Genomic DNA, 10,826 nt, shown 5'->3' on the forward strand with positions numbered 1-10,826 from the left:
CGTCCGACAAGTTGTTAGAGCTGGCGAAAAGAAGCAGCAAAACCCCGGACAGCTTCTCTCGCTGGTCGATAATCAACGAGCATCGCGCGAGCTTAAACTCTCCAGAGTCTAAGCGCAGATTCCTGTTTCCCTGGTCAGGGATGTAATTCCACGAACCGCAAGAACGTAGCATAACCGCATACACCCCGACCTGGAGTACCACGGATCCTGATTCAGTGTAGCAACAGCCCTGATAAAACAGTGCTTCCCAACAGGTGTAACGAGAGTGTAGGTGTTTATCCCTTTCAAACCAGAATTTTTGTTTTCTCGTAGTAATGTAGTTTAATTTTTAAAGTTAACTTGGACTAAAATGAGTATGGACAAAATTTTAAGAATCCTAATAGTGTAGTTTTCGAGGAAAATAAGGACATTCGCTCTAAACTATAATGTCGGTAATTTTTTAATTTTGTGTCTTCTATTGGGGACGCCAGGTCTGAAAGGGTTAAAAAAAAGTGTCCTGCACGAATGTAAATTATTCTTAAACATGTCCTGACGTGAAAGGGGTTGGGAAGTACTGCGACGAGGGAGCCAAGCACTTCCTCTTCGTCCTTTTCCGGCGTGCGACGCTTTTTACTCCCGCAGGATGCAAGCAGAAAGAAGCTCGGAGGCGGTTGGAAGCCGCCCGGCTCGCCGACAGGCCGTGGAGTCAATTTTACTCATTAAGGCTAGATTCCTGCACGAAGCGTGTGGCGAGTGCTGCGAGAAACTAGATCCCGTGGCGGGATAGGCCGAGGAGCCTTGCCGCTGCGCCCGTAAACAGGAGCGAGTAAACGATACCGTCTCGCGAGACTCGCGTGAATTCTGTTTCTGCGCTTCCAGCGTATCGTCATCGCCGGGAAAAAGTGCCCGCACGCGAGTTCCCCTCGCTCGGGTCGACCTCGATTACATTCACGAAAAATCGATCTCGTGTGGTGACTGGGACGTGAAGATTTAGAGAGGTCTCCTTTGGCACGTTCAGAGACTGATAAGAGGAAGAAGGTTCGGGGGTAAATAATATGTATGGGGGTACATGAAACGATTTTACTTGGATAACTGAAAAGAAAGTACCTTTGTCATGGTTTATGTTTATTCAGAGTGGGGCACCCTGAACGATTTGTACAGCTGATAGTTTTGGAGTAGATAATGGACATTGCAATCTTACTTATTTGCAACGTATGCTAAATTAAACAAGTGCATTTTTCTAGTCTGAAACATTATGTATATATAACCTTATGTAAACTTTCTTAAAGCTTCAAAAAACACTAATAGAGGTCCCTCATGAACCACAGAATTCTTACTTCCTACAAATCTAAGAAATGCCTAAAATCCTTCTTTCCCCCAAAAGATTCCAACTTTGCTCCATCAAGAGGAGAACTCCTCGAAGCAACAACAAAACCCCTCCAAGCAACAACAGGACCAATTCACACCTCTTGAAACGCAATTGCTGTAACCTGGAAACCTGCAATCCTCTTATCCCCAAACAACCCGCGGAATAGACCGTTTCCTGACCTACCCCATAAAAAGGAAGACGTGATCGTCGAAATTCGACTTCTTTTCGCTCCCGATCCTTGTAAAAAGCGTCACGCGTGCGGAGCCCTACGATTGCCGTGGAAAAAATCGACCTAGGAATCGCAACACGAGACACAGAAACCGGGCCGATAATAGGGCGGCTAAAAGCGGAACGAAATTGGCCCACCAAGGGATCCAGCTCGGTTTTATTTACTGGAACTGCGGCGGTCTCGAGGGCGAACTCGTTCGAAGCCGATTTCAAGGACTAGACTCGCGCGGAATATCGTCGCGACGAGTCCTGCGCAGTAAAAACATTAAGGGACGATACTGTTCGAATCGAAACTGCGCCTTTTACTATTTTGTTGCTGGAAGAACGAAACGAGCCGTGACAATATCGGCCTGCGAACGATCTTGCGTATCGCGTAGGAGTAAGGTTACTCTGGATCATAGGATAGGAGTACGCAGGACAATGTTCGAAAGAAAATGAGAGGGGAGTATAAAATGTAATTGATTCTGTGCATTTAAAATTGAATGGTCGAGAACCTTCGATTAACATCGTCGCAAGGATCAGCTTAAATCATAAATTGAAGGTGGTGAAGTACGTTTTCGATAAACATATTTTAATCAAGACTGCTTTGACTCCTGTTCCGTCACGGATTAAGCGCTTAGACGCGCTATTAAGTTCATCAAAAACACCGCTACGACTCGTTCGTGAGAATAGTAAACTGAGTCACGTAATTGTGTATACTTTTCATTAACGTCTTCATCGAATGAAGCGCAATTTTGTAACGAACCTCCACGTACATATAACCGCATTTAACACTATATGCATATATATATGTATTCGGATCGCAATCGTAAAAAACGTGTGCGTTGAATCGAGCCTGTAGGCTCCATTGAAGCAACGCTGCGCTGTAATTTTCTCCATGCCGTTTCGCGGGCATTAGAATTTAAAAGATGCAACTGGCACTCAGGCACGTCATTGAGAATGGAAGTTCATGAATGCAGGTAAGTACTGCCAGTGGCACAGCTCGGCAACCATAGGCATAATCCATTGGAACCAGTAGCCTTCGTCTCATTTCCTTATTTGCTCTTGTACTCATTTCTTAGTTATCTTTCTTGTCTAACATACTACGTCCAGCGCGAGTGCTTAGTTCGCTTTCGTCTCGGTCTTACACAGAATGGGTTTTCTAATTTTATCCCAGTCACTTCGAACGAACGCATTGCACGCCACGGCTGCCCGCTATTGTCCGCGTTCCCCTTCCGTTTGTAATAAAGCGCAAACCAATAGAATAATTTTAAATTAGAAGACAATAATTCCGAAGACTTGGATAAACTATTACAGTATTTGTTCCGCTTTCTTTGTTTTAAGGCCACTTTTAGAATCTACAAATAGTACAATTGAATTTACTAGATTAATACGAAAGACATTTAGATATTAGAATTAGGTTTCCTGAGTTACTACATACACAAATGTTCTACGTTTTATCTTAGTGAATCCAATTGTAGTGTTTATACATACATATGTATAATAGGTTATATTTAAAAGGATTGTTCTTACTGCAAAATAAATAAATAATCCCCTTACTTGAGTCCTCAATTTCTATTTTTCTAAACAACTTCCAAGCCAAATACGCATGTAAAATTCTGCCTTTCGCCTAACAGTTTGTAAATTCAAACGACAGAGACATCGTCTTCGTCTGACCACCCATCTCCAGCAACATTATCGCGAGTGTTATCAAACTATTCAACGTTTAACGTGCATCTATCACTGCTATCATAGAACTCGCAGCGTCATTAGTTATAATTAAGCCGCATCTGAACGCAGGAAACGTGCGTAAATGATGCAAAGAAAATAAAGGATCGCGCGTATAGCATATGCGCATAAGCGAACGTGACTGGAATAAAGTTTACGTCGGGCACGTGAATCAGATGGCACAGTTCCCCGGCGAAGAAAGACGTCTACGTCAAAAACGAGGTAGCTTCGAACAATCTCGATTTCATATCGGGGCACATAAATCTGCTCGGATTCCCCATTATTAAATCCACGGATCCTAGGCGCAGAGAGTCAACTGGCCAAATATGGAATCGCAATAAAACGCGGGTTCATAATCTATCGATGTCAACAATAATAACGTTGCTGGTGTGTACAATAGAAGCTTCGTTGGTTAGAAGAGAAGATTATTCTAATAAGAAAACGATGAATTTGTTTTGAAAGACACCCCTATGGGGACAGAATTTTTGGGTTTGAAATTGATAGATGAAGAATGTTAAGGTTACTGAATATAGCAGACTTCCAGCGGAAGAATGAGAGGTGGAATACGAAACGAAAAATCACGAAAATCCAAGTTGTATTATTTTCTTGAATCAATAAAATAGTGAGGTATTTTTATTCATAAACTCAACTGCTTACAGATGTACGAATCGATGGTAAGAATTGATCCGCTGTAAGATTGCCTAAGAATTTTGCGTGCTCGAGGACAGAAGAGTGGTGAAACCAGGTAAAAACCGAGATCTTTACACTTGCCTATCCGAAGGCATCTGAGGTGTACCAATGAAACATAATCGAAATGGCCACGTAGATGTATCGCGATAAAGCTCTATCGTCGGCTCGCGGTCTCGAGCGAAACATTTTGTACCGAGTTTCAAGAGCAGCGCGGTCTGCTCCAGACGAGATCGTTAGATACGAGGTACCTAGAAATGCCAGGGGAAAGAAACGGGCTAACGGTGGTGGAGGGAGGGAGGGAGGGAAGAAGAGGGAGGGAGGAACAGTGGTTGCACTATAAGCCACCTGCAAAAACCTGGATGGCAACCTGTTCTTCGAGCACCGATCGCGCATCTACTCGAGAGCTCTCTCGACTTCTGTGATGAAACTCGATAATACGTGCACTGGTAGGAATCGCACTCGATGGACGGAAAAAGGAAATTCCTGTTTTTCGTTCCGTTCCGTTTCTTCGCGTTTATCCTTGGACCGCTGCAGTGAAAACTGCAGGCTACCTCCGCAGGTGGAAACGTGACGCGATGCAGGAGAATAATTAGGTGACTATTCTTAACCGGTTGTTTTGTGCGGATCTCCTTCTACGTTGCCGTCGATCGCGACGTTCGCAGATATTTTTGCGGAGATCGAACTACGTGGATGTGCCGCGTTTTTACGACGCGATTTTAATGGAATTTTGGAGAGGGAGGGGATTGGAAATAGAATCATCTTAGCCTTCTATGGAGCCCAATCTTTTTTCTGCGAACAACTTGCGAGGAATCAGTTTGATATTTCAGGTTGATGGTCCTGCTACCCGAGATTAATATTGATATTGGTTACCAGAGACATTATGTAATTAAGCCTTTGATACCTGGGGTTCATAATTCAGAACACAACAAATTATCGACATTATCGTTTAGAGCGAATATCCTTATTTGTGCACATGAAGAAAGAGGATTGAAATAAATTGTTATAGTGAATGTTAATTTAATAGGTTGTTGGTCACTAGTAATAGATAGTTTGTAAATACAATGTATATTTAGAATGAAGTTACTGGTACAATAAATACCATACAAAAAAATGACTCGAACTATTGAATATTTCCATTCTTCGTTCGAGTAAACATCGAGGCTATGCATGGAAAATATTCATGGCAGTCACTGTGTAAAAAATGACTGTACTCGATGAAAGTAATTCGCTGAATTCAACCTGATTCAATCACCAGCTACCTACAGTATTTAAACCTGGTTAGTCATCTCTAATTAATCAATTCCGAAGAACTCGTTCTTGAAACGTCAGATTAAAGGAAATACTTTCTAATGCACACGATCACGAGCTCCCATTAGAAAATCAAGTGACATTTCCAGACCACTGCGAGCATAAGCGAGCATCAGGATTCCTGAAGAGTCCCTCCTACCTGACTCCGCACTTTTTCTTCTTATACTTCGACTAGCATCTCCCGTCGTGTTCCCCGTTTTTGTATTCTCGTTCCTGTTCGGAGGAAAAGGACATAACCTTCGGTATGATTGCTCCTCGAACGCCAGCTTTTTCTTACATTTGCGTGGTATTCCTCGCCGTGCTCTCGCGAGAGAAGAGGTTTTCTTCGAACGGAGGATTCTACGAAGTCCCATGTAGTCTAGCAAGAGTAAACAGCGGCGCTCGACTCTACTACCTGTTCATCGTTTTAAATTCCGCTCTAATTTGAATAATTAATGAGGAACAAGCTTGCTGACATCGTTGGCATCGAAAAACTCGAATCATTCTGTTGTGACAGCGTTTAGACTTTTAGAATTTTTGAGTAAGTTTCATTTTCAATGATTAGGCACTTGGCATTGTATTCTGCAATTTGAGATAATTTTTATATTCGTGATCCTTGAGGCAACATTGATTCAGCACTCAACACTCAAAGCCTCTGTGTCAAAGGACCCCCAGGTATTAACACACGTTCAAACCAGGAGCTCGAAAGAGTGAAAACGCTTGGGCACTTGGGGATCCTATATTAAAATTTGCGACAATTTTTATATTCACAAACCTCTACGCAACATTGACTCATCGTCCAAACACTCGAAGCCTCCGAGTCGAAGGAGCCCCAGGTGTTAACACGCGTTCAAACCAGAGGCTCGAAAGAAAGGAAACGCGACTCGAGAAAGCTGCATCGGTGACGTTTCCGGTGAGCAGTAAAATTCCTGAACGCTTGTTTGAATGCAGGCCCGCATTCGGTCGCCTTGAGGCTACGTACCGGTTATGTCATGTCACCGCAAGTGGGCCACACCGCCGTGTCTTCCTTCGGTTGTTTTATTTCAAGCCCGGCCAGGACACTGAATATACGCATTGTCACGAACTTAACGTCTTCTTGGTCTTTATCTCTTCTCGCTCCGAGTGGCTGGCCTTTTGTACGTAAGAGTTATTCCGTGGTTGCGGCCGCCTTGAAAAACCTGATTTCCCTCTTGTGTCACCGTTGCGACGTCGCAGTCGGCTTAGTTGCAGTAATGTTCAAAGGTCAGACGCACTATGTTTGTTTGTTTATGGCGAGTATTACAAAGGAGCGACTCGCGGGATGCGTGATTACAAAAGATGAAGTTTATACGAGGAACGTGAGCCCTCTAGCGACCCTCTAAATTATCTTCGTCGAATAGGACGAGATGGTATCGTTCGAAGTCCTGTAACATCCCGTGGAATGCTTCTTTCGTCAAAAATATCGTCGTTGGATTAATCTACAAGGCCACTTTATTAACGTGAAGACCAATTCACACTCTGATGATGATAAAGATGACACTGAGACTCGTTCTTACTCGAAGTTACTCGTACAGCCTATATTACAAAGAGTCCAATTCCTGACATAAGTGTGAAATTCTCTCATGTGCAGACTGTCTTCCATCTTTAGTCTTCGATTGGGAGTACTCTACGTCATTTAAGTATTATGTATACTGGTCACTCAAATGATAGCCACACCCTAGAACAACAACACTCTTGAACAAAAACGTGCGAGAAGATGGCCAATCACGTGCCATGCTTATTACCTCGAACGAAAGTGGACGAAGGTGGAACAAGGTATTTTTAGAAAGGAATATCCATTTATGTGGTTTTCCCCCGATCGATTGAACCGTGTCACGGTCTGGTAACTCGCTTCACCGCCCTCGAGCAACTTTGTAGTCAATGACAAGGGTACCGAAGAAATGCAATCGCGACGAGCAGACAACTCTGCAAGACTCGGAGCAATTTGCATCGGATGACGCGCGACGCGTCGTCCTCACCTGGCAGGTACCTCGCTCATCATAATCACGACCACTGGAATTCACAATTATGACAGTGGCAGTTCTCTGAGCTTCTTTATTCACGCGTGCAACGACTTCCGCGTCCTTCTAAGAAGTGTATTATGCTTAGAGTGTTATCGCTGTGCTTTCCTTACTTGGACAAACGTTAGATGGTCGGATAAGATTTCTATCATATAATTTAATTAAATTCTCGTACTCGCGGTATCTATACCTTCGTCTTGCTTCGGTATTCGGCGCACGTTCATTGAAAACAGGCAATTAAGCTCGATGTATCGCGCAACGCGAGTACCATTTAGCGGAGCAAAAATAATCGAGTAATGCGACCATATTGCTTCATCGCTCGAAATAATGTGGTAGTCGATAGATAATAGTATCTAATGTCGCAGGCATTTGATGCCGACACGGTCCATTCGCGAGCCACCTACATTAGAAGTGCAACAATGGCGTGGACGCCGACTTGGTTCAATTTTACGTTGCGGCTCCGAGCAGGACAATAAACAAATAAAGGGGGCGAATTATCCCCGCGTAAAGATCAAGATAATCCAGGTTGCGCTGTTATTTGACGATGCAGAAAGTAGGTGTAACGTCGTATCCGACGAGAGTAGGAGCGAATCGAGTGATTTCGACGCCACTACCGCGTGTGCGTGGGCGGATAGCGGTCGTACTGTGACTGTGTCAAATACCTGTGACATTAGGTGCATTGCTATCACCTACTCCATTACGTGCGGGTAATGCAGCGAGACAAAAGGTGCATGAGAGAGAAAGGTGTTCCACGTTCGCGATCGATCGTCGAGCTTGTAATTCGCTGAGTAATTTATCGGTTTTAGATCATTTCCCACCTCGTGCACCCGCTGCGCAAGCAAAATAGTCGGGGGACATTTTATAGAGCAACGTTGGTAATAAGCGCGCTACTATTAAGTAGGTAGGGGGACTTGTAGTTTTTGATTAAGGTGGTATGCAAATCTGAAATTGTAAAGAAATATCTAAGTACTTATTGCAATTTTTAAAGGAAATAAATTGAAATTAATCGAGTGCCACAAAGCAAATGTGAATAACATACTTATCTAAGCAAAAATAATGTCTCCAATAAAAGCCTAACTAACTGTTCACTTATTATTTTTTAATATAAACTGTCATTTGAATTAGAAAAATATCATTCATTTCGAGGGATTTTAATCTGCCCTGTTCCTTAATCAAGGACCTCTGCAAAATTCTGATTCCCTGATCGCACCAGAGACCAAACCGACCGACAGAATAACATTAGAAACTACCAACATTGCAAACGACACAAAACCTGCCAATCATCGCTAACTCCACAAAATTGACGACCTTTTCTCGCGACTCGTACGCGTGGCGCAATATCCCGCGCCTTTTTCCATCCAGCACTCGTCTCTGTATTTCAAAATTTCTCCAATTTGCCGTGTACCCTTTCTCGTCGCGGCACGCCACTTCCTAAGCGCGAACCCTGGCATCACCGGGTGGAAACACGCGTCAACCACCATCTAGAGGCCCGATCGCAGTTAACTCGATGCAATTCGCGTGGAGCACGTGACCGGGAGGGTTCGCCAGGCGAAGCGAAGAAAGCCCTCTATCATCGAATCCAATTTAGCGAACACAACGGGACCGATTACATCGCTACACGGGCAGGTCCCTCGCGCAGAAAACTACGGAGCCTCGAGTCCTCTCATTAGAGTTTCGGGTCACGGGTTATGTCTATCATATTGTTGTACGAGTCCGTGCACGCGCGCTCGCGGATGATTATTCGGTTCGCGAGGTAATAACGCCGACAGCGGTGGTCGAGGGTTGGCGAGATAAGGTTGTGTAACCAAATAGAGAGGATGGAGGAGCCGCGAGGCGTCGAGGATGAACGTATCAGCAGTTCCTATCCGTGAAGTCTTACGGTAATCAATTAATCTTACGAGTCCCATCGTTCGGCCAATCGACGCCCTTCAGACCAGGAGGAAGGTAATATTTGAATCGCTATCGATAAGAACTGGGGAGAGCGTGGCGCTCTGACGGCCTGTTCGAGGAATTGAGCTTGTCAGTGATTCATCTCGTTGGTGAACGAGGATAAAAATGGTACATCTTTATTGTGGACATAGAGGAATGCAGGGTAGAAGTATGTGCACAAGGGCGAGTTGCAGGTGTTATTAACCTACTTTTGAAAAATAATGTGGGGTGAGAAGAAGAGAGGGAGGAAGATATACGAGTTTGAGTTTAACAATCGGATACAGAGATAAATAATCCTCGAATCATCGCTGTCAAGAATCTACCCAAAACGTCAATTTGAAAAATGTGTGGGCGACAACGCTTCCTCCACGGAATCAATCCCGTTCGGTTATAAATGTTTGGCGTATCCCGCCTCGATTATTAGGGTGTCCTTGCTAAAGTGATCATCTCTCAGGATGATTTATCGAACGGCTCGCGAGGTTCACAATTTAACGCGTGATGGGATCTCTCGGAGTGTCGTTGCCTACCAGTCTTTGTCGAACGAACGAAAGAGTAAAAAACGGACCTTTTTTTCGTGGGCGTTCCACTTGACGATATTCATTAAACGTACGGCCGTGTCCTCGTTCTACTCGCGGTATCAGTTTCTTCTGTGCCTGTACGCTCACGTTTGCTGCCGATATCGAGCAGCTGTGATCTGGGGCATGCATTTGGCCTCTTCGCCGAAACGATCGAGATCGAACGGGGACAGAGAGAGATACGTATGTACAGGGTGTATCCTTGAACGTGGGAGCCACTTTAGTGGTCAATTGAAAACAGACCAATTGGTCTATGACACTTTTTTGTCAGTTGAAATAATTAGTATTTCCAAAGAAGACGTTAAGATATTAATTACATGTACACACAATGCTAGATTTAGCCCTGAAAACTCCAAGAAGGAAGTTCGTAAACATCATTTACCCCAAGTACATGATATCTACTCTCACATATCGATAATAAAGAAACGCCTTACCCCAACATTTATAATTATATTCATCGAAGAGCTGTACTACGTTCTACACGAGCTCCCATCAACCTTCTTCCGTTTCAAATTCACCAAAGTGGCTCTCCCACGTTAGGATACACCCTGTATATAAAGAAAAGGAACGAGAGAGATGCTGCGCATTAGCGTGTCCAGAAGCATGGGGGAAGAAACAAGAAGCAGAGGAGACAGGAGTAAAAAACACGGTCGGTTAGGTGGAACAGGGAGGACCGATGGGATCTCGGGAGGAGGATAGTAGAAAATGCTAGGAAAGGGGGATAACATCTCGTTAGACTAGTCTAGCAAGCTCCGGAGGAGGCCTGGTTCCACCGCTTCTTGCCCTAACGCTCGAGATTGATCATCTACGCGTACACCGCGCTTATCCGTTGGCTCTTCCGTTGTCTCGAACTCTTGAATAGCTTCTCCACTCTTTGCTGATGCCGCGTGGAAAATCGTTCGATGTTTGTTCGCATAACCTGCTTGCCTAACGGTGCGAACCCTTCTTTTTGCTCCTGGTCTCTCCGCTCGCCCTCCTCTCTCTCTCTCTCTCTCTCTCTCTCTCTCTCTCTCTCTCTCTCTC

At 44.3% G+C, this 10,826-nt stretch overlaps 1 protein-coding gene across 1 annotated transcript in view; it reads right to left on the reverse strand.

Annotated features, from left to right (window-relative positions):
• The window catches only part of LOC128888512 (uncharacterized), a 220,342-nt gene that overhangs the window by 182,484 nt on the left and 27,032 nt on the right, over positions 1-10,826 (reverse strand). The gene's annotated exons all lie outside the window — the stretch shown is intronic.

The sequence above is a fragment of the Hylaeus anthracinus genome, unplaced genomic scaffold, assembly GCF_026225885.1.
Source record: "Hylaeus anthracinus isolate JK02 unplaced genomic scaffold, UHH_iyHylAnth1.0_haploid 11994, whole genome shotgun sequence".
Taxonomy (NCBI): domain Eukaryota; kingdom Metazoa; phylum Arthropoda; class Insecta; order Hymenoptera; family Colletidae; genus Hylaeus; species Hylaeus anthracinus.